The following is a 6,222-nucleotide window of genomic DNA, read 5'->3' as shown; positions in this document are numbered from 1 at the left end:
ACTCAGATCACACCCCTTTCTTCAATGTTGACAAAAGCAAGACAGAACCTTCATCAACGACACAGAGTTCACATCCGACCAGAAATTCACACGCATACTAACTACTTCTAACGTAGGCATTTCAGAAACGTGACGGCGATTGCTCTTAGAGAGCTTGCAACAGCTGAACTCAAAACGCAGAGTGAACGCTTATCCGGACCATTTTTTCCATAAAACCGCTTTTCGCAACTGCTGTCTTACGCGGCATACGGCACCTCGTCGTTACAAACAGCTCTGCATCTCAGCAAAGCTTGTTTTATGGAAAGGACAGTTCTCTACAAAAGAGGAAACCAATTTTAAGAACACTGGAACACCACTCAGAACACACCCCTTTCTTCAATATTGCAAAAGGCAATACAGAACATTCATCAACAGCGCAGAGTTCACAACCAAAGGTGTCGCTCTGTGCCCAATTCACGCTCAGAAAGGAGCATCGTGACTCGTCATCGTGGGTTGGGAGACAAACACTTTCGAAACACATTTCCAAGCAAAGAACTATAGAAATGATCCCTGAAAATATAGTCTTAACAACTCATCGAAACTCAAACGGCATTCCATTCTGATGCGCCTCTCCTCTCAAATGGTTTTGCGTAGTTGAGTTCTGTGGGCTTTAAAGTTTACGTGACATTTTAGCGCATACATCGGAGCCAAGAGCAGAAAGCACATCCACAATCCCCTAGAAGCCTACTAAGACATGATGTGGAATACAAACAACAATCTATAATGTCATACTGTTTTGGAGCATTGCTTCCTGTGTGATGCTTTGTAGTCCACCCGTTGAAGCTAAATGGAGAAAATCCTTTAGACGAAAAGTCACACGCGCATTAACCAATCTTAATGTAGACTTTTTAGAAACTTGACGTCGGTTTGCGCACTACGAATATACGTGCTGTGGCTGACCTCGAAATGCCAAATGAACCCGTGTCCGCCCCACTTTTTCCATAAAACCTGATTTTCTTATATATATGCTGTCTTACCCAAGAGACAATACCACATCGCTGCAAACATTTCTACTTTTGCAGTTATGTGGTATTGTATCTTGGATAAGACAGTGTTCGCTTTATACAAAAGGACGCTGTGACACGGGCCCCAAGATGAGGAGAGGTTTAAGCCTCCACAAAACACAAGCACAAGAGAGACGGGAGCCGGGCTAACAGAAATGATCTCTTATTTAGCCAAGAACTTAGGAATTTAAACTGGAACTTAGGTTCTTCCTGGGCTGGGGTACCCATGGCGGCTTTGTTCCCCACATCTCTTTCAACGCTATAGGCCCCCTTAAAGGGGGAAGACAGAACAGAAGAAAAGCAAAGTCGCCATAGAAAATGTTGCAAGGCTAACTCTGTCTTCTTACTCTTCGGCCAGTTTCTCTCTAGGCCAGTCTGTGCTTCAGCACCTCGTCCTGAAGGAGGCGGTACTCAGGACCATCCAGCCTTGAGTCAAGCAAGTTCCCAGGTTTATGCTGACCTCCATTGGCCATTATTGGCTACAGCTGTGGGTAGTTCCACGTTTGGAGGGTGAGTAGGTGGAAGTGCTCAGGATTGATGACTTGTCCTAGCTAGGACTTGCTCCATTGCTCCTGTTTGCAATACTGGATTGCCACGACGCATTCCAGAAAAGCTCCTAAACCAAACCACTTTCTCAAAAGGCACAAATGTGAAACAGAACTCAGATCACACCCCTTTCTTCAATGTTGACAAAAGCAAGACAGAACCTTCATCAACGACACAGAGTTCACATCCAACCAGAAATTCACACGCATACTAACCACTTCTAACGTAGGCACTTCAGAAACGTGACGGCGATTGCTCTCTTAGAGAGCTTGCAACAGCTGAACTCAAAACGCGGAGTGAACGCTTATCCGGACCATTTTTTCCATAAAACCGCTTTTCGCAACTGCTGTCTTACGCGGCATACGGCACCTCGTCGTTACAAACAGCTCTGCATCTCAGCAAAGCTTGTTTTATGGAAAGGACAGTTCTCTACAAAAGAGGAAACCAATTTTAAGAACACTGGAACACCACTCAGAACACACCCCTTTCTTCAATATTGCAAAAGGCAATACAGAACATTCATCAACAGCGCAGAGTTCACAACCAAAGGTGTCGCTCTGTGCCCAATTCACGCTCAGAAAGGAGCATCGTGACTCGTCATCGTGGGTTGGGAGACAAACACTTTTGAAACACATTTCCAAGCAAAGAACTATAGAAATGATCCCTGAAAATATAGTCTTAACAACTCATCGAAACTCAAACGGCATTCCATTCTGATGCGCCTCTCCTCTCAAATGGTTTTGCGTAGTTGAGTTCTGTGGGCTTTAAAGTTTACGTGAAATTTTAGCGCATACATCGGAGCCAAGAGCAGAAAGCACATCCACAATCCCCTAGAAGCCTACTAAGACATGATGTGGAATACAAACAACAATCTATAATGTCATACTGTTTTGGAGCATTGCTTCCTGTGTGATGCTTTGTAGTCCACCCGTTGAAGCTAAATGGAGAAAATCCTTTAGACGAAAAGTCACACGCGCATTAACCAATCTTAATGTAGACTTTTTAGAAACTTGACGTCGGTTTGCGCACTACGAATATACGTGCTGTGGCTGACCTCGAAATGCCAAATGAACCCGTGTCCGCCCCACTTTTTCCATAAAACCTGATTTTCGTATATATCTGCTGTCTTATCCAAGAGACAATACCACATCGCTGCAAACATTTCTACTTTTGCAGTTATGTGGTATTGTATCTTGGATAAGACAGTGTTCGCTTTATACAAAAGGACGCTGTGACACGGGCCCCAAGATGAGGAGAGGTTTAAGCTGCCACAAAACACAAGCACAAGAGAGACGGGAGCCGGGCTAACAGAAATGATCTCTTATTTAGCCAAGAACTTAGGAATTTAAACTGGAACTTAGGTTCTTCCTGGGCTGGGGTACCCATGGCGGCTTTGTTCCTCACATCTCTTTCAACGCTATAGGCCCCCTTAAAGGGGGAAAACAGAACAGAAGAAAAGCAAAGTTGCCATAGAAAATGTTGCAAGGCTAACTCTGTCTTCTTACTCTTCGGCCAGTTTCTCTCTAGGCCAGTCTGTGCTTCAGCACCTCGTCCTGAAGGAGGCGGTACTCAGGACCATCCAGCCTTGAGTCAAGCAAGTTCCCAGGTTTATGCTGACCTCCATAGGCCATCATTGGCTACAGCTGTGGGTAGTTCCACGTTTGGAGGGTGAGTAAGTGGAAGTGCTCAGGATTGATGACTTGTCCTAGCTAGGACTTGCTCCATTGCTCCTGGGCTCCTGTTTGCAATACTGGATTGCCACGACGCATTCCAGAAAAGCTCCTAAACCAAACCACTTTCTCAAAAGGCACAAATGTGAAACAGAACTCAGATCACACCCCTTTCTTCAATGTTGACAAAAGCAAGACAGAACCTTCATCAACGACACAGAGTTCACATCCAACGAAAAATTCACGAACATACTAAAAATTTCTAATGTAAGCATTTCAGAAACTTGACGTTGATTGCTCTCTTAGAAAATTTGGAACGGCTAATCTCGAAATGTGGAGTGAACGTGTATCCAGACCATTCTTTTCCATAAAACCGCTTTTCGCAGCTGTCTTACATGTAGTGTTTTTACTTTTGCCCTTTCAAGGACACTAAGTAAAATAGGGATTTGTACTCATGTCGCTGCTGATGTTGTGATTTTTGGATCACACGTCACTTAAGGTGTAGTTATGAGTACATCAGATGACCACTTCCCCCTTCTCCTAGTTCAGGGCACCAGTCAAGGTATTTTACAATGCAGTGGGGAGAGGAGCCAGAATCTGTTTGAACAGTCTTGAACACGAAGCTCTGTCGGATGCTGATATTTTGGATCACCAAAGGGTCCTAAAATCTGGAACACGCAGATGAGGCCCTGGCATAGCTGCAGAAGGTCCTTAACAATCTGGAACATGCAGACGAAGGTACCTTGAAATTAAGGTTTGCTTTCCTGAGCTTAACCTTGTTGCAAGTCTCTGTGTGTCTTCTGCCTCTATGGGCCAGACACTCAGAACTTTGTCAACCCGCTACTGTCTCGCTGGACGAAAACTCTGAACGTAGTGTTTGTTAATGTCTTTTTCCTCACAGGCTGGAGACTCAGAACGTAGTCATCTCTGTTGCTGCCTCACAAGCTGTAGACTCAGATCATGGGATCTGTTGTTGTCTCTCTGGACGAACCAGAGGCTCAGAATGTTATGATGTATCTGTCTTATAGGGTTGAAACCCACAACGGTATATCTTTTATGTCTCGGTTTCACAGGCCGGGGACTCAGAACAGCATATCTGTAAATGTCTATCCCCTTACAAGACAGACTCAGAATGGTGTTGATCTGTTTCTGTCTCACCCGAGGGGAGACTCAGAACAAGGAGTGTCTGTTGAAAGGGTACCTTTATCCCTTTTCGATGAGGAGGAGATTGCCATTTGGTGCTGCAATTGGCTGCTGGCATCAGAGGGGACATACACAGTTTGTCCAACCCTTCTTTCCCCTGTGGAACTCATTTGCATAAAGCACAAAGATGGACGTCTTTAAAGTGTCTTTAAGTTTACCAATGCATTTCTCATTTTCCAAACCACCACCAGAATACCTTTGGCAATATTCTAAACAAATAGAGACCAAACATGATGGGAAAAAGACTGAACTGTCATGCATTCATTCATTTGTAAATCAACAGCTGAATTTGTGTAAGATGTTACATTACAAATAGTTGTCACTGAGAATACTTATTTCTGTGAAAAAGTATGAAATGGATGTGTGTAGTTTACATCAGTTTTAAAGTTTCAAACATGGTTATGAATGGATTTGGATGGATCACTGTGATCTCTCTTTGTTTCACCCACTGCTGTTGAGGTCCTGAGGAATTTTTATGGCAGTCACAGTCCAACCTTAAGCCGGGTGCACACTGTGTGCGATTTTGGCCACGATTTGGTCGTCTGAGACAAATTTTAAGAATTCTAAAAGATTCTTATAATTCTAGGCTAAAACCTGTTGTCTTTGATCGCTAGTTTGACATGTTCACAGACAGCCGATTAATGACCGTTGCGATCAAATTTTACCTCAGACCAAATTTTGGCAGTGTCAGAAGAATTGGCACACAGTCCTGCGGTGTGACTTCTCCTACGACGAATGTCAAATTGTCTTCGTTTTTCGAGTCAAGCCATGATCAAAATTAACATTAGAGATGTCTTTATTAGCCACCATTTCAGTCCCACGTGTAATGCAGCTCACTGTCACCGAATGTGTGTTTGTTGATGATGTAAAACCCCGGACAAGTTTTCATGTGTGCGTCCATTTTTAACTCGTCTTGACTGTCGTACAGTCTGACATAAATGACGGCTGAGATCCCACAGTGTGACATGAGGATCATGTTCGTACAGTCTGACAAGCAACCATCGTAAATGACTATTATAAATCGCACAGTGTGTACCCGACTTTAGGAATTAGTCTCTAGATGGGTGAAGGGTAGAAACTGCATTTGGACCAATGAGAAGTCTTGTCCTTCCTGGGCTTGGTACCAGAGGTCTTCTTCTTTCTCTCTAAAGCCCGGGATATACTGCACGATTTTAGCAATCCTATAAGATCATTACAAATCACACTGTGTGACATAGATCTATTAAACTTGGATACGACATGCATGTAGACCATACGATGAAGACACCTGTTGACTCGTAGGCTACGATGCAAGTTTCTATAGAAGAATAAAACGTCATCAGCATGCACTAGTGGTAAACAAAAAGACCATGTTAAATCACACTTCGGCAGTTGTAGTTTTTAAGTGTGCTGAAAAAAAAAGGAAGCGGCAAAAGAAGAAGGGAAAAGAGCTTGATGTAAGCAGTTTTAAGTTTTAGCGCCATGTCACATTGATTTCATGTCACATTTTTATTGGCTGGTCAGTAGACGTAGGTCGTAGCAGCAAACACACTGTACGTTGATCATGCTGAATTTCTGACACTGTCAGAAAATGATCGTAGGCTATCTTTGGTTGCAAGACCGGGAAAACAGCCGTCTTTTAACCTCTCTCACTGTACGACATAGGACCACCGATTAAGAGCCATGATCACAGAAATTGCCACAATTGTTTCATGATGGCAATCTTTCGTCTGGGACAGTAAAAAATCGTGCAGTGTATCCCAGGCTTAAGAGGTGTCTGG

The 6,222-nt window shown here is 43.6% G+C and overlaps 2 non-coding genes across 2 annotated transcripts; both read right to left on the bottom strand.

Annotated features, from left to right (window-relative positions):
* Window positions 1–351: 351 nt before the first annotated feature.
* LOC127503019 (small nucleolar RNA U3) lies at window positions 352–565 on the bottom strand. Its single transcript, XR_007927004.1, has one exon. It is a non-coding gene; the product is annotated as a small nucleolar RNA U3 (small nucleolar RNA).
* A 1,490-nt stretch (window positions 566–2,055) lies between these two features.
* LOC127503018 (small nucleolar RNA U3) lies at window positions 2,056–2,269 on the bottom strand. The gene has a single exon (XR_007927003.1). It is a non-coding gene; the product is annotated as a small nucleolar RNA U3 (small nucleolar RNA).
* Between the last annotated feature and the right edge of the window lie 3,953 nt (window positions 2,270–6,222).

Source organism: Ctenopharyngodon idella, chromosome 20 (genome assembly GCF_019924925.1).
Source record: "Ctenopharyngodon idella isolate HZGC_01 chromosome 20, HZGC01, whole genome shotgun sequence".
Lineage (NCBI taxonomy): Eukaryota > Metazoa > Chordata > Actinopteri > Cypriniformes > Xenocyprididae > Ctenopharyngodon > Ctenopharyngodon idella.
The sequence above is the reverse complement of the archived record's forward strand: the minus strand, read 5'-3'. Positions and strand labels throughout refer to the sequence as shown.